We start from the raw sequence: 22,068 nt of genomic DNA, 5'->3' as shown, positions 1-22,068 counted from the left end.
AAAAATAAGAAATGTAAAATGCAGTAAAAAATTCATGTGTGGAGGCCAGGTATCTCAAACCAGATTTTTTTTTTAAATGGAGCTATTAGGAACCTGTGTATTCCAAGCATGAACTCTACCACTGAGCTACACCTCCCCACCTCAAACAAGATTTTGCTATTAGGAATTTGCAAGTTCTTTCTCAAAGCTGGAATGAAAATTGTATATGGGGGGATTGGAGGGAGAATTAAATAGAGAGAGAGGCAGGAATCTGCTTATAAAATAGCTCTGGAACCTAAGGCATGAAGTTAAATTTTACAATAAAAATTAAGGAGAACAAGAGTAAACATACCATCTATTGGGTCCTTTTCAGATTCGTCTATTTGTGGTAAAAGGACTGTTGATCACTGCTATATTTAAAAAGCCAGAGAGAGAAATTTTTTTCAGTTAAATGCATAATATGTATATGCTTGAGACTTTCCATTCTGATTAGCTTTTGGATAATTAACCTATAAGAAACATTCAAACTGCATTTCTCTCACCTTATGTTTGACTATTTCTATTAACTAGCAGTACTCTAATTAGAAATATAAAATCTAATATTAGAAGATGTATTTGGGATGTAGAGGAAAAATTAGGAGACCTGAGTCCCCGTTCCATTCTTGCCAATAATTGGCTAAAATATGGACTAAGCAAGGATATTAATCACATACCATTCTAGATTTAATTTTATTCTTACTGCTGTTTATGAAACTGGCATCATTAACTTCATTGTGTAGGTAAGGAGATTTCTAAAACACATTAAATGTAAGTATCTTGTCCAGGTTTACAAAGATAATATGTGACATAAGTAATTTTTAAACCTAGAGTACCTGATTTAGAGTATAGACTTTCTATCCCTTTTTCATTTCATCCCTAGGCAGCCTTAATTATGTATATTTTCCCAGGTGATTTTAAACATGTAGAAGGTTGAGTAACACTGTGCTGGATCAGTGCTTCTCATATTTAATGTGCATTCAAAGGATCTGAGCATCTTGATAAAATCTTGATAACCATATTCTGGTTAAGTGTGTCAGGTTGTGGCCAAGAGTCTGCAGTTCTAACAATCTACCAGACGATGCTGACGCAGCTGGTCCGCAGAGCGTCCTGAATAGTAAAGTATTGTATCCTATTTAGCGTGCCACTATACCTGAAATAAAGCATTCTGTGAAGCTTACCAATTTGCTGTCAAAAGGAGGCAATGCTGCGTTTTCTATAAGGGGGGGGGCTCTGTTGTTATTGTGGATTTGCAATCTTGCCTCACTGTGGACTAACTGCATAAACGAGCAAATTTCTGATCCCCTTGTGCCTCAGTTTCGTTGTTTTTTAAATGGTAGTAATAAAAATAACTACCATATACAATTTTGTGAATGTTTAATAAACTAATCAATGAAAAATGATTATTATAGTGTCTGCCATTTAAAAGTGATTAAGAACTCATTATTATTAATACTGTTCATTAGAATGTTTCATTTCTAGTTTGACCCACATTAGAGAAGTTCAATACACTTCTCACAGAAGTTAGAACACACATGGAAATATCTACCTGTAGTCTTATGATTTACAAAGGTCATGCTGAAAAATTATAAACAAAATATGAATAGAAAGACACGACATATTTATTTATCCTTAGCACCAAATTAGGCACACGTAAGATGTACAATATTAAAAAAATGCACACTACAATGTAATTTGCTACCAGGTAAGGCAATTTTAATCATCTATCTGACTAAGTGCTTTAAAATATTTAGTATGAAGCTTATGACCTGTTTAGGCATATGTGCTTTTCTGAAAGACCTTGAGTTCTGAGACATATGGCTTCTAACAGAATTATTCTTTGATCCAAAGGCTTCCCTATTAAATACAAAGAATTTCCTATGCATTTCTTCACAATGTAGTATTAAAAAAAAAAAAGTTTGTTGGATATAATAACGAACTAAATGTATAGTTTCTGATTTTAACAAACCCCAAATTGCTTTATATTCTCCCATAGAGAGTTTGACCTACTTAGTAGATTGGAGAACTTTGCAATCTAAATCATATTCCTTCCTGACAGCAGGAATTCAAATCCCTTGAGGACTTACCTTAAGTAGGATTCATTAGTCCTCTGTAGTCCAGTGCCCCAGCTGTCCATGCTAAAGACAAAAGGGTAGCCAATTTAATTAACCACAGCCTGGAGCAGCATAATTCATTATCAGTTTTTCCAAGTAATCTAAAACTATATCAATGTTCCCAGTGGAAGGATAGAGCCAACTGGTCTAATCAGGAAAGAAATCCCTGAAATCTAACTGCTCTTTTGACTGTTTAATTGAAGGTAAATTAAAGGCCATAAGAAGACCACAAAACTTATCATCAGAGAAGAGAGAACTATATTTCTTTTATGTGATAAGAAGTCAATAATGTATATAATTAAGCTTCTGAAGGAGAATTATCTGTAACCCATTATGCCAAAACACTGTAGCTCTTTTGTTACCCTTAGTGTTTATAACTAATTTTATGGCCAATGAACAGTTGAAGAGGTTATTTGCTGTTTACTGTAAGTGTCTGACACAAATCTAGTGACTAGAAACAGTTTCTTAATGACTAATTTACTTACTCATCTATGAATTAAGAGCCTACTTTGTGCTGTGCTAAATGCAGAGAAGGTAAGGTAAAATAAGACATTTTTTCATCATTTTGCAATGCTACCTGCTTATTAAGTGATGAGAGATGATGATACATAAAGTGACATTTTAAAAATTGAGTAAAGGGATGCATACAACAGTAAGGATTATAGGAATATTAGAGAAGATGACCTATAGGAAATGTTGTTTGAAGTGTTCCTGAAAGACAGCTTTAGAAATTATCAGGGCACAAATAGGTGAAAGAGATGAGACTTCATGACATAGGGAGCACTGTGTAAAGTGTGTCTGTAACTTTGCTGCGGTAGCGTGACTGGAGGAATAAATGGAAGCGAGTTCGACAGAAGATTTGTTGATGGCAACTACCCCCTGACAGATTATATACTTGAATATGTTTTTCCCAAATATTAACTCATTCAGTCCTCTCAATATGTATCAGGGTATTCAAGCTTATCTTTGCTTTGATAAAGACATTGAGAATTAAGAAGATATGTCCGTTGTTACTTACATTTCACAAATGATGCTCATGGCATCACTCACAAGGCTGCCTGATTCAAACCTGCAATTTTTTTTCACCCTCTGCACTAGCAAGAACTTGTGTGTTATATTAAGTCAATATTCTTTAGACAAGTATTGATCTATTATAATTATACTTGAAGTTCATGATTATACTGGATTTGGGATACACATACACAAACACATACATACACACATATACCAAAAACAAGAACAAACAACAATAAAACCAGAAATCTAGCAACAGATTGGGTATTGAATGGAAAGGATATTGAACACAAGTAAGAGATTAAGAGAAATTGACCTATTTTCAAATTATTTAAAAACTAATATGATAGAATACATGTTAAAAATGTGAATGTAACTTTTTTATCTTCTTTAATTAAAAATATGTATTGAATACATTGTATACGAATTGGCTTGCTTTTTATCCCCAACAAACATGTTCTTTTATTTGTTTATTTTTACATATATATTCTTTTTCAGATTCTTTTCTGTTATAGATAATTATAAGATATTGAGTACAGTTTCCTGTGTTATACAGTAGCTCCTAACTGCCTTTAAAAAAAAAAAAAACAGATATATGGTATTAAAGAAGCAGATGTTCCTTGTCATTATGTCTCTATTAAAAAAGATAGACATCAAACAAATTGATACATGCTTTAACATAAATTTCATTGAATTAAGAAAACAGTAGCAATATCACATAGTGTATAACTCAAGCAGAAGTACAACAACACTTCTTGCAAATTCCAGCACCAACAATTTTTGAATGCCTATTGTGTGCCAGGAACTTTTCAGACGACATCATGAACTTCAGCTGCTTGAGTTCTAATAAAGAATAAACCTGACATTTTCCCAGAGTAACTGGGTGTTGGGAATTGAAGGCTCTATATTGATTTTCATCTACATTCCACTACACTAACTCTTTGCAACTAGATGTGATCATTTCAAATTGCAGCATCCAATTTCAAAAATGTCTGTGTGCGTGGTCTGACAGAAACATAATAAAATAAGTGATTAGGGAAAACTGTTTTTGACAACCTCTTCCAACTCTTAAGTTCCCATTTATGTATGCCGGGCTCTGCTTTCTCCTCAATCCATGTGCCACTGAAATGTGTGCCATTCCTCTCCGCTCTCCAACCTGATGTACGAGCGTCTGTTTCTATAATTTCAAAAACTTAAGCAACAGATACACAAATAGGGTTTGATGGTCAATAATACTCACTTCTCACAGTAGTAACTTGAAGATTGATCAGATAATTGTGTTATTAAGTATAGAGTGACTATGATTTCACCAGGTGTAAATGGAAGGAAACATGGATTTAAATTTAAAATAAACAAACAAAAACATTTTGAGGAAAGCATTTTAATTACTCATGCAGAGTGAGGGCCAAAAAACAAAAGTGAAAGCTCTAAGAATATTTCAAAATGGACTCTGAATGTGAAGGAGCCTGTTTCAATTATCAGTTGTTGTGTAATAAATTATCCCATACCTTAGCACCTCAAAATAAGAAGTATTCATGGTGTCACAGTTTTTGTGGGTCAGGCACTCAGCACAGCTCACTGGGGTCTTCCACCTCAGGGTGTCTCACAGGCTGCCATAGGTGTGGTGTGGGCTGAAGTCATCTCAAAACTCAACTGGAAGAGAGTTTGCTTTAGAGCTTATGTAGGAGGATTTAGCTCCTCACTGGTTTTTGGCCAGAGGTCTACCTCAGTCCCTCGGCATGGACGGCTCTGCAACATGGCCGCTTGCCTTTTTAAAGCATGTCATCCATGGGAAAAATAGGGTCTGCTAACATTACAGAAGCCACAATACTTAAGTAATGTAATTGTGAAAGTAATGACCCATTATCTTTGCTGCATGCACTCTATTCAACAAAGCCAGTCAGTAGGTCTATCCCATTCTCAAGGCTTGAATGCCAAGAGACAGGGATTATTATGGACCATCTTGGAGTATGCCTACAACAGAGCTTGTGTGCATATCTGTGATGGGCGATCTCTCAAGAGACTGTAAATAGCCGTTGCTGTAACTTTGATCTCAAAAAGTAGAAATCTGACAAATCACCACTTACTGATAAAAAACCAAATTCTTTTTTGAGCTTCCAAATGTGTAAATGTTTATGAATATATTTTTAATCTAATGCTTATCAAACATAGAAAAAACAGAAATTTTTTCTCATTTCTCTAATTTTAGTGCAATTCAAAATAACAAACAGGACTTATTATACAATTCTAAAATTTTGAAAATTGCAAAGAAGAATATTTGTAATTATGTATCATTTCTTATCAGAGCAAATGTTATTGTCCAATACTATGTATGCCAGATGCAGCAATAAATAAAACAAAAACTGTCCCTGCTCTTATTGTGTTTGTATTCCAAAGTGGTAAAACTATTAAAAAGGCAAGTCAACTGCAGATAGTGATAAGAGGAAAGTAAAATAGGTGATGAGAGTGACTGTGGTGGGGGAACGCTACTGAAGATCGGTTAAGTATTGCAGGACTCAGGGGAGAGTGGTATTTGAGAGGAGACCTGAATTATATTCTGTTATTGTCTGAGGGCTGAGCACTCCAGAAAAAGGGAAAAGCAAATCAAATGGTCCTTAAAGCAGACACACTGCCAGCCTTCTCGAGGACCAGAAAGAAGATTAGTGCTGCTGTACAAAGAGTCAAGAATGTGGAGTCTTTGAGATGAGTTTGGACAAGCCATAGGGACTACCAGGTCCACATAATTCATGTAAGTAACTTGAGCTTTATTCTAATTCGGAGAGGACATTGGAAAGTTTTTAGGTGGACTGGCAGGAACTGGAGACAGCTTTTTGGTAAAGTCTTACTGCTGGAGGACCTGTATCTGGAAGGGCTATGAGGAAAAGTGAGGTAGTTTTTAAGATAGAAAACTCTAGACCATTTTACCTAATGATAGGAAGAATCCAACAGAAAATTATGTTGCAGAAGAAAGGCAGCCAACTGTAATTCAGGCGAAGACAGGAGGCAATTTCATAGGACAATTTGTCTTACCACTTTAATCAAGGTTTTAATATATTTGCATAAGGTATGGAATTAGAGCACTTACTTAAGGCAGCATGTTTTTTGCATTTGCTTTGGTTCCGGTTTGGTTTGATAAATAAATATCTTATTTCAGTAAAGTTGTGTATTTTTAATAACTTACATTTAACCAATTTTCCTCCAATGTCACTGAGTACATTCTACATATAATGAACTGACTTAAGTGATTGAGATATATATCAGTGAAGAAAATAGACAAAGATCCTTACTTTTGTGGAGCTGACACTCTGATCAGGAGAGACAAATAGTACAAATATGGATCAAAAGTATATGTTGGAATCTGACAAGGTACTGTGGAAAAAGAAGAATTTTAAAGCAGGATAAAGGGGCTGAGGGGAACCTGAACAAGGGTTGGGAAGTTAGGATTTAAATTTTGGTAAGGGTAGGACTCACCCAAACTGTGAAACAATAGTTAATAGATAAAAACTAGGAGATCTCATTAAAACATAAGACAGATTACATCAAAAACTCTGTTGATCTCCCTTCTTATGCAGATTAAAAAGCTCGATCTTTACTGTGGCCTGAATTTCCTACACAATCTGACTGCCTGTTAATCAGTGGTCTCTTCTTTATTAGCTATGACAGCAATAGTGGTTCTAGCAGAGAAATCTCAAATTTCAGTGAATTAACACAATGTAATTTACTTCTTACTCATTCAAATTTGAAAATGGATAACTGATGAATGAGAATTTCTCTTTTGAGCAGTGATTCATGACCTAGCTCCTGTCAGCTTGTGATCTGGCATTTTCAAGCATGTTTCTCCTTAGTTTGTAAGTTCCTCTGTATCAGGCCTGAAGGAATGTGTGGGTGCTACTGAGTGGGAGTATTTTGGGGCTACATTGGGTCTATACGTATAACTTTCACTCACATTCTATTGGTTCAAACTCAGTTACAAGGTGACTTCTACAAAGGAGGCAGGGAAACTACACTGTATGACCAGAAAAGAAGAGGTAAAGAGTTGGGCCATCAGGTTGCACTCTATAAGATAATTATCTCCTTTCACTCCCCTCTTTCTCACTCTGCTGTAGCCATACTAGCCTCTGTTGTTTCTGGTACCCTCGGATATACTCCTGCCTCAAGATCTTTGCATAGGCAATTCTAAATGCCATATGATTTTCCCTAGATTTAACGTGACTTCCTCCCTTGTTTATTTCTGCTTGGTTGCTCAATGCTGCCTTACTGTAATGGCCTTTCCTAATACTGCATTTCCTCTTTTTTCTGCTTTTTTTCTGTTTTATTGTTCTCCATATATATATATTTATATATAACTGTCAAATATATATTTATATTAACTATCTAATTATAAATTATATGTATTTATTTTATTCATATATACATACAATTCTGTAACATACAATATTTTTTTCACAAAAATACCCTCTCTTTTAATAACTACCCTTTAAATCTTGCTCTAGGAAGTTTAATATTGGATTGAGGGGTTATAAGCTGCTTAACTTCTTTCTTTCTAACATATTTGTTTATTATCTGTATCCTTCACTAAGCCAAAAACTACGTAAGTACAGATTTATTTTCTTTTATCATTGTATCTCCAGCACAAAGAAATGTCTGTACCACAGAATAGGTGCTCAATAAATATGTTTTGGATGAATGAATAAAGGTAGGAGTATGTAAATAACTCTACAGTGGCATTTATATTATTTTAATTTTGCTTTCATATCAATCTCCCTTACCAGGCTTCTTAAAGACAAGAAACTGCACATTTTCTGATACATAGACGATTGATGATAAACATTGGATGAAGGAATAAATAAAGAGATGAGGAAAGTGATGCCGAGAGAGTTGAATAAATTTTCAATCATAGTAACAGGTAGAAATCAAGTCCTTACTTATTCTGATCTTACTTGAAAACTCACTGTTTTCTCCACCAGATTGCTTCTGAGCACTTACAAATCCTTGTGTTCTCTGTGTTACTTCAGTGAACAAAGTTTTGTTCTTCATCATTGCAATAACCACAGTTCGACATCCTTACTTTATTTAATATAAACCCAATCAAATGATATACAGTAAGTTATTAAATGTGGGTGTGGCATACTCAGCTAGGTTTTACTATATTAAATGAAGATGTTTTTCATTTAATTTTGTTTTTGCTTGTTTGTATTTGGGGGGGGCAAGTAATTAGGTTTATTTATTTATTTTTAATGGAGGTACTGATGACTGAACCCAGGACCTCATGCATGCTAGGCATGCACTCTACCACTGAGCTATAACCTCCCCTAAATGTGAATTTTAATGAAACTAGAATATCATTATTTTAGAAAAGAAAATATAGTCATGCACACCAATGAGTCATTATTTCTAGAGAACATATTGAAATGTACTTATATTTTATGACATTCAAAGATATGCTGGCATTTTTAATCTGGCCTCGTTATCTCCTTTTGTGATGAGGTATTCCATCCTCACCTATTGTACTAGAGTATTTCAAATTATTGGTGATATAACTCTGCACACTTGTAATTAGGATAGGTATGTTTGATTATCACTGTCTTAGATGGAATTTTCTGGAGAACTGGAATATCATCTGTGGCTTGATTTTTTATCCCTAGTTTATGTCATTTTGCCCTTCACTTCACTTTCAATATCATCTTATTTCTCTAAGTTATAAGATGCTGTGACCTTTTATTAAAATAGAAAAAAAATTTTAAATCTTTTGAAATGAAATAGAGAACCACACTTTGTTAAATTCAAACCAAGAGAGCATCTGTGACTCATTCAGGACATAACAACTCTAAATTGCCCTAAGAATAGGAGCCATACACAGTATAATACATGATACTAATAGAGAGGGTATGATTGTGGCTGGCTTGTGGAATTAATTCAGAGAACATTCAGTGCAGGTGCTTGAAAACGATACTTAGTTTTAAAAATATTATTCCTTAAAGGTCCAGAGTCTTAATTTTTTAAGAGAAATTAAAACTTCATCTGAAAAATAACCAATGCAATAGACAACTCAAGTAGTACTAATTGTAATATGTTTGAATGAGAAATTTCACAAAAATAAATGTCACTTTCTTTACCCCTAACCTGTACATCCTGCTTTGGTAAATTAAATATTTTGATTGAGGGGCTATACATATTTTAACTCTTTTAAATCCCTGGCTTAAGGTAGAACTGTACAGTAATATATTTTAAATTTGATTTTGCTCTGAGCTGGTGGGCTAGAGTTTATTTATTGATATTTGTAGTTATTATTTTTTTCATGTATAATTAAGTTTCCTGTAAAAAAACCAAAAAACCAAAAAACAGCCACACAAAAGCTAACTAAAACAGAAAAAAATATTCTTGGAGTTTTGTGTATATAAAAAGTTTTGAGATTTTTTTATAACATGTTCTCAATATTGGACAAAAGAACAAATGTCACTAGCATCAAGAAGGTATCCAAGTCACACTCCCAGGATAAAAAGCAGTTTACTAATTCAATAAGTACATGTTGTAATATGAGCGTTTTCCATTATATGTCTTACAACAAGATACTAAGGATAATTATACTTAATAGTACTATTTACTTGCGTTTGATTGAAGTACATATATCTATGTCAATGGCAGTACAATACTATTATAAGAATTTTATACAGTTTCATTTAAGTAAAGGCCATGTAGGCACTTAATCTTTAGGATAGTTTCAAAACTTAAATTTCATAATCCATAGCTGTTGCAATAGTTGCAATAGCCCTCTATTTTTATAGGAATTTTGGATATTTTCTGAAGAATTCTAGGCAACATTTCACTCCAGTTTGCTCATTTGCTTTATTGAGAGTATAAACTAGCTATCAGCTAGATGGGTCTCTTTTTTTTTTTTTTTTTTTTTGTAGCAATTTGACCCTCGGACCTCAAATAGGCAAGAAAGTTGAATAAAACATTCATTTTCCTAAGCTATCAAAGTTCAAGAATCTTAAGATAGTCATCTGTTATTTATTTCCAATATAAGAAAGAACTTTTTCATAACACCTATTAAAATGGAAATTCTGAGAACTGGAATTGAAAAATCTTATGACACTTTGGGTAAATCTCAACTAATTTATTTCTCAAAAAAGCACACTATCGTCCTCTTGCCAAAGTTCTGGAGTAGTTTTGAGTGTTAAAATAAGACATTACATGGAAAAAATTTTATATTCCTAAAACTGCAAACATAAACCTTTACTGGTTTAGTTAGAATATTTAAACTTGTATTTTCTTTTTATATAAACTACTTGATTTCTAGTTATCTTCTGAATTCATCAATATTTATTGAACTTATTTTTTTTGTTAAATGACTATAAAAAGAAATATAACCATGATAACAATAATGATAAAGATAATAATAATAATAATAATAATAATAATGATGATGATGATGATGATGATGGATGGCATCCATACAGTCTGCATTGCTATTTCAAAAAAAAATCTCCAAAATTTTAGCCATAAGCTTCTAGAAAACCATATTCTCAGTATGTAGTTTATTAATCATTTTTATCTTGGAATAAGACATTTATTTTCTCTTTTGCATACACATAGGACAATGTTTGGATTATATTAAAGAAAGCCATATTTAACCAATGTCTTCTATCTGAGCTGGATAGATAAAGCTACACTGGGGCAATCACAATTGGATAATATGTATGTTTTTCAAAGTCTTTAACAGGCTTATCCAAAGTTTATAATAATCTAGAAGAACATACTTTTTTTTTGACTTTGCTATTTACTTTTTGTTTAGTATTCAGACACTATAAATTTACAGGTTGTTATGGACTAAACTGCATCCCCTCAAAATTCATATATTAAAGCCCTAACCTCCAATGTGGTGGTATTTGGCGATGAGGGCCACTGGGAGGTAATTAGGGTTAGATAAGGTCATGAGGGTATGGCTTCATGATTCTATTAGTGACTTTATAAGAAGAGTAAGAAAAAGAGAGATCACTCTTTCTTCTCCTTGTGAGGACATAGCCAGAAGGTGGCAGTCTGCAAGCCAGGAAGAAGGCCCTCAGCAGCAACAGAACTGGCTGGCATCTGAACAGGGACTTCCTGGCTTTCAGAACTGCGGGAAATAAATGTTCGTTATTTAAGCCACTCAGTCTGTGGTATTTTGTTATAGCAGCACAAGCAAGCAGACTAATATATGTAATCATATAGAATTCTAACATGTAGAATTGCTGACAGTAAATTTTGCAGCAGAATTTGTGTCAGCTGTAACCAAACCACTTGAAATTAGGACACTTTGTGAGTGGAGTGGTGAAGCAGGAATAAGGATAAGTGGCCTTCCAACCATATCATTGAAACAGTTGTCAAAAGTCACGCTGTCTGAAAAAAAGGACATGGATGAATTTATCTACAAAACAGAAAGACTCACAAAACTAGAGAACAAACTTACGGTTACCAGCAGGTAATGGGGGTGAGAAGGGATAAGTCAGCAGTACGAAATTTGCACCTCTTGGGGAGTGATGGAAATGTTCACTGTCTTGAGTGTGGTGGTGGCGGTTTCATGGGTGTATACATCCATCAAAATTCATCAAATTGTTCATCTGAAATATGTGTAGCTTACTGTACAGGAACCATACCATAATAAAGGTGTTTTAAAAAAGTCAGGCTTTCTAACCTAGAAAAGAAAATAGTCAAGGTGTACGCATTAACCATCTAATTTTTAGGTAAAAGGAATACTCAACTGTTTATATCATCATGAAAAGAACTAAGACTAGAAAACAAAAGTTTTGGCTTATTAAAAAGAGCCATTTTGTGACAGAGGGAAATGTATAGGGATGGAATGATCTGTCCTGGCATTCATTCACCAAAGCCATATGATCCCTAAGATTTTAGTTATTTGCTGGAGATGTCATGTAAGCATATCAAACATGGGAAGGAATAAACTGTCTACACAATTCTCTCTTAGCATAAAATATAAAGTAATAAACAAGCAACAAATTAAAATGGATTTCTTTACATAATCAGTTCTTTTTTCTTTGAATTTTACACTTTTTAATCCACAAACAGTTCAGTTGTTCATGTTCATTATTGAATATGATTTATTTTAATCTCAAATTTTTCTCCCACTGTGGAGAGAAAGTCTTTACATTCAAAGACATTTGGGTCTTATTTGACATTGGGAAAGTCTCTCAGGTTTTATAGCTTAGTTTCCTTATGTGTACAATGAATATTATTACATCTACCTTAGGTAATTGTTCTGAGAATAATCTAATACAGCCATGGTTGATGATTAATTTTATGGTGAATGTGCCTGGGCCAGGGCACTCAAATATATGGTCAACTATTACTCTGAATGCTTCTGTTAGGGTGTTTTTGAATAATGTTTACATTTAAATCAGTGGATTTTGAGTAAAGCATATTACCTTCTATAATGTGAATGGATCTCATCCAATCAGTTGAAAGACAACATAAGAAAAGGCTAATTTCCTTCTGAGCTAGAGAGAATTCTGCCAGCAAACTCCCTTTGAACTTCATTTGCAACATCAACTCCTCCTGGTTCACCAGCAGACTGCCTGTCTTCAGCCTGTTAAACACACTGCCTTCCATCATATTTTGGACTCATTTTGCCTTCACAATCACGTGAAACAATTGTGTAAAATAAATCTGTTTCTTTCTATATATGCATCCAATTGGTTCTGTTTGGAGAATGCTTACTAACACACCATGTAAAGTATCAATTTTGAATTCTGTTAATTACAGTTCCTTCTCAATACTGAAAGAACAGTTGAAAAGAAAATTTTAAAAACTATATCAATCTAATTCAATGGAATCATATAGGCACTACCTAATAGATATAAATCACATTGTTGTAGAATTATTCTCTATTATAGAAATCTAAAATGTCTCAAATTTTAATGATTTATATTTAAATATCAAGAATAGGTAAGAGAGAAAATATACTGTTTACTTACACTGTGCTAGGCAATCTACAACCACATCAGTTCTCAGTATTGTCCCAAAAAATCTCATTTCCCTTTGTAGGTAACCACTTTAAAGGCAATTGTTTAATTTAGTGGTTTTCAAACATTTCATTATGTTGTCACTAAAATAATTTATAAATGTATATACCTCCTTTACATTTATAAATAGATATCTAACATATTTATTATGTTTTCAATAATGTCAAAGGATGTAATTTCCATCTTATTCTAAATATTGACATTTTAAAGAAAATCATATGTATCATCTTTTTATATATTTTATGTATTTAGTTTTAATTTGAGATTATATTCTCTTTGATCTATTTTTCCATACTATTTCACCCAAAGAATTTTACCATAATGTAATATATTACATGTTTCTGTGTTACACATTTTCTCCAATACATCTTTTCCTATTATAGTCCTCTCCATGTTAAAATTTACTATTTGAGACAGAGTTAATATTATAACTATTATCAGTATATAGTTGATATTACTACCATATTTACTATATATTAATTTAGTAATTATTATGTTATAAAAGTTAATTTAAATTAATAGTTAATTTAAAGAGCAATTATAATGAATGAAATTATTACTTTGGAATGTATTTTAAAGGATTGATTTTTACTTCACTTAGTTCATATATCATACTAGAATGGTAAAGATTTCACTGTTAATTATTTTACTATATTTTGTTTTAAATGTATAGATTTGAGTCCTGAGAAGTTTTATGTACATGAAAAAAGTAGTTGGAATTTGAAGGAATTTTCTTACGTATTTTGGTCACCGTATGAATTATATGTGAAAAATTACACAGTGTTCTATCACTAAAAATTATTTTTAATGGTTTATTAGCTGAAAATGTGGTGTTCTCCTTCAATTTTCTTGAAAGCAAAGAGTTGGAAACTTGCTGCTTTACAAAATGGTTTGTTACTTATTCATTAAAGTCATTCACTTTCTAACTACTGATACCAATATTTCAATTGTTATTTTTTTTTGCATACTGGGGGTTTTATACCCTTGGGCAAAGCACTCTGTTAATATTAAGGAATGTGTAAGAAATATATCTTCCTTTTAGGATGTGGGACATGGAAATTTGTGGGGGAGAAATAGGAAAAGACAAAAATCACAGATGTTTTCTCAGGAGAATTAGTTTTAGATGAGAGAAGAGGCAAAAGTGGATATCCCAAAATCAATGCCTTTAAGCTGTGTGTGCCTGAGTATCTCTTGGAAAATTATCACACATACCCAATGGAACACTTATACTGTGTTGAAGATGGCAGGAGCTTGTTCACTGAAGTATCCAAAGCATCTAAGATACTGCTTGTCACTGCTCAACTTGAGGAACACTGTACATGTGAATAATGAATTAATGAAATAAATGAATAAAAAAACTCTATGTATGAGCTTTGGTAGTATGATTGCCCCCATAATATCAAAGAGGAAAGTTAAATCAATGTTGAGAATTCATCATATTTATTTTTAGGTTGATTGCCGAGGTGTTTTTCCACTGTTGTAGAAAACATATTTGATTGTATATAAGTAGTGGTTCCCCTGGGATCTCATGAAAGCGACTTACGTATCCTGGAGGCTATTTACATGGATTCAACTTCCAATTGATCATGGCAATTAAGATTGCTAGAGGAGACTGTCTTTACTCCATTGTATGTTCCTGTTTCCTTTGTCAAAGATTAATCTTCTAAGTTAAGTAAGCCAGAAAGAGAAAGAAAAATAACATATGATATCACTTATATCTGGAATTTTTAAAAAAGTCTAATGAACTTATTTACAAAACAGAAACAAACTCACAGACATAGAAAACAAACTATGGTTACAAGCGGGGGAAGGGGTGGGAAGGGATAAATTGGGAGTTTGAGATTTGCAGATACTAACAGTTGTATATAAAATAGATGAACAACAGGTTCATGCTCTATAGTACAGAAAACTATATTTGATATCTTGTACTAACTTATGGTGAAGATGAAAATGAATATATGTATGTATGTTCATGTATGACTGAAGCATTGTGCTGTACATCAGAAATTGACAAAACATTGTAAACTGATTATGCTTCAATAAAAATATCTTAGAAAGGTTGCTAGAGGAAATTTTAAACTGTAAAACAGTGGTTATTCCTATATCTCCCAGCCTGTTTTGTATAAAGTTATGGTATATACAGGATAAGTATATACATAGAAATGTATACATTTTATATATATATATTTTAGAGGCATATACACTAATATTATAAAAATGTTATTTTCTTTTTATAAAACATGAATATTCATATTATAGTTAACACAAACATGATTACCAATGCTTTTGTAACTCCAAATAATTTATATACAATGTAAATATTACATTGAGAATATGAGCTATTCTCTCTAGAATAGTTGTTGTTTTGAAGATAAAATTCTGAAAGATATCAAACAATCTTCTTAATATGAGCTTGCTTTATAGTCACAGAAAGTGTGTAGTTTCTTCATGTTTCCTTCAAAAATATATTGGAAGGAATATAAACTAAACCAGGATACAACAGGCCACTTTTACTCTTTATCTAGAGTGACTTTTTTGCCCACTTACATATTGAACATAGATACAGGAATAAGTGAAGATATAGATATATTTTTCTCAGGTAAATAGATACATAGTTAGACGTATCATCAATTTTTTCATCTTTTAATAAAACGATTTTATACTCTGGTAACTCCAGTGTGTGTGTCATATCTGAGTCTGGTTCAGTGAATTCTTTGTCTCTTTGGTTTTTTTTTTTTTTTTTTGAATTGCCTTTCAGCGTGCCTTGGATATTTCTTTCATTAGAAACTAGATGCATTGTGGATTATGAGGCTAGTAGAACTTTAGTGTGAGGAATTATGCTTATCTGGCTGAGACATAGTTGATGTCTGTGGTAGTTAGGTGGATGAATGGCTTAAAATTTCTCTCCCAAACTTACTTATCTTTCCCTTCTTGGCCTTGAGGCTTCTCTATGTACTGCTCTTCCAAGTTTCTAAAAAGCTCTTCTCTGTAATCCTCTGTTATTGTGACTGGACTTTATTAATATGGTGGTAAGATATGAAGGGGGGGTGTTCTCTAGTCATGAGTTATAACTCAATCTTTAGTCTTGGGAGAGTGGCCTTCACAAGTTTTCTGTCCCTCCTTCAAGGTTCAGCCTTTTTCTCCCTACGCCTTAACTTATTCCCAGGCTGCAGTGGGTATGCTCCCGTTTCTCCAGTCTGTGTCCCTGAAGCCCTCTCTTCATATTAGGGCTTTTTCCCTCTAGATGAGACAGTGCTGAAAATCGGCAGAGCAGAGTTCTTTTTCTACATTTGAGATAGAACGACACTGGTGATCTCTGGTGATGTGTAAACTTCGGGGATTAAGTGATTGGCCTGTAAGGGAGAGAGTGGTTGGTCTGGTGGATTTCAGGGTGACACGCATCCCTCTCTCTCGCCGGAGCTCTTGGTGGGAGGCACGGGAGGCTTTCTCCACATTCTTCCCAGTCTTCCCTGTGCGAGCCTCGCGAAGTTCCTAGGGGAAAATCCGCAGAACTGTGCCCCCTGCCCTGTGAATACAGCCCCCAGAGGGTTTTACTCTCACCTTAGCTCATACTTGTCCTCCAGCAACTAATCAAAATTTGTAGTTTAATGTTTCTACTGGCTTGTATGAATGACTTTTAGCTACCCTCTCAAGATAAGCAATTACTCACACCTTGTGTTTCCCTGGAGGTATCTGTCTCTCCAGATTTCAGGATGGTAGCTTCCTCTGCAACCTCTTTTCTCTAATGGGTCCAAGAAAAGTTGTTGTTTTTCAGTTTGCCCAGCTTGTCGTAAGAATGAGGATGATGAGGTCCAAGCTTTTTACTTTTCCTAATTGAAACCAGAGTGTTTACAAGATATTTTAGGTGAATAGTAACAACAACAACAAAAATGAGTCGATGAAATGATTATTATCATAAAAGAAGCAGTGATTACACCATACAATTGTAATAGTTTTTCACTCTAGTTAGAACAAAGAGTGGTATTATTTTCTTCTTTCTACTTTCTACTTTTCTGTTCTTTCTCAGTTTTCTACAACAAATATATCTGTAATTAATTCTATACAGAGCATGTGGTATATGCTTAGTCTATTTCAAAATCATATTAAAACAAATAGTATAAAAACAAATATCTGAGATTTAAAAAAAAGAGAAAAAGAAAAAGAAACAATAAGCATTCAAAGAGTGTGTTAACTTAACCAAAGGAACTGATGTTCACATTTGTTTCTAAACTTCTAGGCAGCAAGAGAAAAAATGAGATAAACATGAAAAATTACCTAGTGTTCTTCAGAAAGTCCTCAGAGAAATAAAAAACTTCTTAGTGCAAAATTACACAGTACATTTCTGACTTGGAAATATATTTCATAGGCAAAATTGTAAAATGGATAATGTCTTCAAAAATGTGACAATGAACTTTACAGTTATAGTAATTCTTGCAAATGTAGATAAAAGTCAAAAGCCAAACATAAATGATGGTCACAATTATAGATTAATCAGTGAAGACAGTTTTGTAAGTGATAAACTAATTTGGTCCAAGTATTCATTCTAATAATGAGTCCTAATTATTCATTTTGATCTTAGAATAAGATTTATAAAATCCATGGGAGGAGATATTACATACTGAATGTTGTTTTAGCCCACTTCCAAGATAACTCTCAGTAATAACAAAATACTTCTGGTATTCAATGCATTGTGTAGTAGTCTCCACTCACATTGTATCAGGTTTGGTCTGTATGATCAATAAAACATAGCAGAAATGAACCACAAATGTGGCTTCTGAGAATGGGATACAAAAGGCAATGTGACTTATTCTATGATGTCTTTCTCTTGGAGGTTTTGTTCTGGTGGAAACAAGCTGTCATGTCATAACTACACTCAAGCATCCCTGTGGAGAGATCCATGTGGCAAGGAACTGGAGACTTCTGCCAACAACCCTTGGAAGCGAAACTTTTAGCCTAAAATAAGCTTTCAGATGACTGCAGTGGAGGCCAACATCTTGACAACAACCTCGTTAGAGTCTGAGACTGAACCATCCAACTAAGCTACTGCCAAATTTCAGACCCACAAATATCAGTGTTGTTTTAAGCTGCTAAGTTTTGTTACCCAGCAATATATAACTAATTCATATTTCTTTTTTTAAGTTGTCCCTAAATTCCATATGTCTCATCTAGATTTGGGACAGGAACTGGAGAGCAGGGCATGGTTGGACTTCTGAAAAACTGGTTTTTAGTATTGCTTTTATTCTTACACACTGGTGGAATGTAGCGTATTTTGCTTTCAGAATAAGATCTTACCAGTTTAGGAACTTCACTAACTCTTACTGAAATTAAAGATCATTAAAACAATTAGGTAAAAGTGGGTTATATTCATTTATGTAATTAATATTTAAATTTCAATTTACTAAATAATAAATTTAAATAAATATTTATAGCATGCTTTCTCCCAAGCGTTGTATCAGCATTAGGTCATGCAGGAATACAGACTTATACTTTCTCCTTTTTTGTGAAATGGTTCTACTCCTGTTCTACTTCATAAGCAGGTTCTCGGTTGAATAATCAGAGGTGTTACACCAAAAACGTGGACAGTGAAATGCTGGGCTTAGAAATTTTCAATAGTCTTTACAACACTGGGGAAAAAATCAATATACCTCTCATGGATTATCTGATTTTAAGCAACTTGGTTTCTTAGTGCACCTGCCAGGATTAATTATGAGCAAACTGTTCCTGTAAGTAGCTGAATGAACTGACTTACTATATGAAGTAATTTGATAGAAACCTGCTGATTTTAGTAGACTACCTATCAAAACCAATGATTTTGGTTTAAGAATAATTATCATTGAGCCCTTATGTTTGATTGTACATTTATATAAAAATAAACAACAAAAAGATGAGAAGGAAGCAAAAATACTGGCTTGGAGAAGATTTTGATGAATAAAAGTAGGCATGTCTTCAATCTCAAAGAGTACTTATTCAATGTAAGTGTGTAGTAGTAGTTTCTGATAGCCCCTATTAATTTTAGGTAGAAAGTAAAACATAATTGACATAGATTCTTATTTGTTTCAAAATCCATGTCAACATGGTTAAGTTAAATATACAAACATACATTTTCAAAAGTTAAACAATAACATTTTAGACACAGTCACTGTTCTGCCCATGTGGATTGTATGCACATACACTTCTGCCCCAGCACCAGTGTGATCCTCTCTACTTCAAGCTTTAATGTCTAGAGCTGACTAAAAACTATTCATAATTACTCTATCGAATGTACCATACTTCACTCAGATAGATGATAGCTCTGGAAAAAAAAAAAAAAGGAGCATCAATGCAGAAAGAACTCAAAAGCACTTCAGTAATTTGCCATTACTGGGGTGTATGATGTTTCAGATAAGCAAAAATTTTCTGATTACGGAAAATTGGCTCATTTTCACTAAAAGGACCACAACAAATATATATATTTTTTTGAGGGGAAAAGGGCAAGAGTACAGATGGAAGTTCCAAACTGCTAAATAAAGTATGTTCAATCCTTTATGCAGTAAACTTCCATAATAACAAAACTGAAAAATATGTATAATTTATAATTTTATATGATTAAGAGTGGACAGAATAATAAAGATTAGTGAAGATGGTTATAATTGCATGGATCTAGGGGGTTCTGTTAATATTTCAGTAACGTTTAAATGAGTATTAAAGATACATTTTTAACAAAAACATTTATTCTATGAAATGTTTTTTGTCTTAGTTCAACAAAATTGCTAATAATGTTTTTACAATCATTGTCAAATCTTAGATAGATTTTTATTAATTTTAATTTGTAAAAAAATTTGCTCTGTTGGGACAATAACAATTGGAGTTTTCTACAAAATTCCTATAGTATTTCTAAATTCATGAAAATAAAGCATACATTTTACACATCATATGGAGACATTTTAATGTGGTTCCATACATTTAAAAAATACTGTCAATAATATTGTTAACCATGTACATCCCAAAAGACCACCATAAAAACATGTTAATTTAGCAAAGTTTAGACTACAGAAAGGAGAATAATACCTTGACTGAATCTTTTCTGTGCTTCTGAAAGGAGAGTTCAAGGAAATAAACACTTGTGTATATATATAAATTTGTATTTTTATATTTATTGATAAATGTATATGTTATATACATTTGTGTACATTTATATTTATATATAAATGTATATATGTATACATTATATCTTTTAATGTGTTGAGAATTGAAAACAAATACAATCAAAATTTTACTTTTTATAATATCTAATTAATTGGACTTTAAAGAAAAATATCAAATCAAGACTAAATTTCACCTGTAAGCCAGCATTTATGACCGCAGCCTTGAACGCTGACTTGAGTAGATTCTGTCATCTATGGGTTTAGATTGAGTGTCACAATGAATTCACATGTCTACCAAGGACACCAGTAGAAGAAGTTTCAGCAAAGTTGTGTTCGTCAGCTTTGTAATCTAGTTTAATACCCTTATGGATGTTCTGGTAGATGTTTGGGGCTCTGTATAAATTGAGCTAAGCTCAGCTGTGGTGAGGCAAACATCCACAAACATAAATGAATTAAAGTAAAACATTATTTCTTGCTGAGATACATATTAATTGTGAGTTATGGTGGTGGGGGGAGCACATCTCTGCTCCTGCTCACTCAGGTACTCACATCTCCACGGCAGGGGTGGAAGTATATGATTTAATTATGTTCTGCCTCTCAAAGACTTATCTAAAAGTGACTCTTCTCACATTTCATTGGCTCAATTGGTAATGATTAACTTCAAGGAGTTAGAGAACTCACCATGTGCCAGGAAAGAAGAGAAATAGCCCCATGTGTCAATGATCTCTGAATCCATGTCATAGTATAGTGGCTTTTGAAACAAAGTTATGTTTTGTAGCTTTATCAGAGTTGTGGTTACCAAAAGTCTGTTATTTAGATTACTGAAACATTTCCATATTTTATTAAGTAAAGCAAAATTATAAAAAAAATTAAAGTAAAATTTCAGGCTGATTTCTCATTGTTCAAACTTGTTTAGAAGCCAGAGAAGCAAAATTAGTGAATCTATTTTCAGTATGTCAGCAATTATAGGAAAAATAGTACCTTACTCCCAGAAAACTTAAGTGTATTAGTATAATTTTTCTAATCACCATTTCCTGTAAACTATATTTCAGTAATAGCAATCTATGTTTCAAGCAGCCTATTTCTCTATAATTTAAAATTAGAACTGGAAAAAATAGTTAAGTGGATTTATATCAGGACAAAAGAATGATATTTGGATTACATAGCAACAGAAAGAAGTTTTATCCCTTACATGGTTTTAAATAGTGGTTTCTCCATGTAGACTGCAAGGAAATACAAAACCATATTACATTACTGTTATATTTACACATTTAATAGTTTATAGATTTTTTAATTTTATAAACTGGAAGGTTTCTTTCCTCCTTCAAAGCCAGTTAGAAAGAAGTTAACAAAGCATTAAGTGTACACATGTTATGGATCTAGTTGTAGCATTTCTAGGATATACAGATAAATTTAAAAACTGAAAATCACTTCCATATTTTACTTTCTGCTATTCTGAATTTGAATATGGCTTTGTGTATGTGAGTGTGGAAAGACAGACATGATTAAATACAGGTTCCTTAATAACTTGCTAAGTTGCATGTTATTATAGGAAAAACATTGATTTGGGCATTTTGCTTGTTGAACATGATCATCTATATAACTTATTGAATATCAGCATATACAATTAGATAATGATATGTTTATAAATTGTTCCATAGTGGTTGGCAAATAAATTGAAGACAATTACAGTGATTATCAATCAGGATTGCTGATCTGTCCAGATCCATTTTAACTGTGAATTAACAGAAATAACAACAGCAAAAATATGTTTTATTGAAG

General features: G+C 32.9%; 2 long non-coding RNA genes across 2 annotated transcripts in view; one reads left to right on the top strand and one right to left on the bottom strand.

Moving 5' to 3' along the window:
• LOC116657456 overlaps nt 1-16,861 on the bottom strand; it is a 40,062-nt gene extending 23,201 nt beyond the window's left edge. Inside the window, exons 1-3 of the long non-coding RNA XR_004312536.1 lie at nt 16,835-16,861; nt 2,103-2,153; nt 332-389 (exon numbers count right to left, since the gene is read on the bottom strand). This is a non-coding gene — a long non-coding RNA (uncharacterized LOC116657456). The remainder of the gene's footprint in view (nt 1-331; nt 390-2,102; nt 2,154-16,834) is intronic.
• Nucleotides 1-20,150, top strand: part of LOC116657458 — an 84,387-nt gene extending 64,237 nt beyond the window's left edge. The window contains exon 3 of the long non-coding RNA XR_004312546.1: nt 17,994-20,150. This is a non-coding gene — a long non-coding RNA (uncharacterized LOC116657458). The remainder of the gene's footprint in view (nt 1-17,993) is intronic.
• Nucleotides 20,151-22,068: the final 1,918 nt, after the last annotated feature.

Source organism: Camelus ferus, chromosome 2 (genome assembly GCF_009834535.1).
Source record: "Camelus ferus isolate YT-003-E chromosome 2, BCGSAC_Cfer_1.0, whole genome shotgun sequence".
Classification (NCBI taxonomy): domain Eukaryota; kingdom Metazoa; phylum Chordata; class Mammalia; order Artiodactyla; family Camelidae; genus Camelus; species Camelus ferus.
This window is presented reverse-complemented; position numbering and strand designations above follow the sequence as displayed.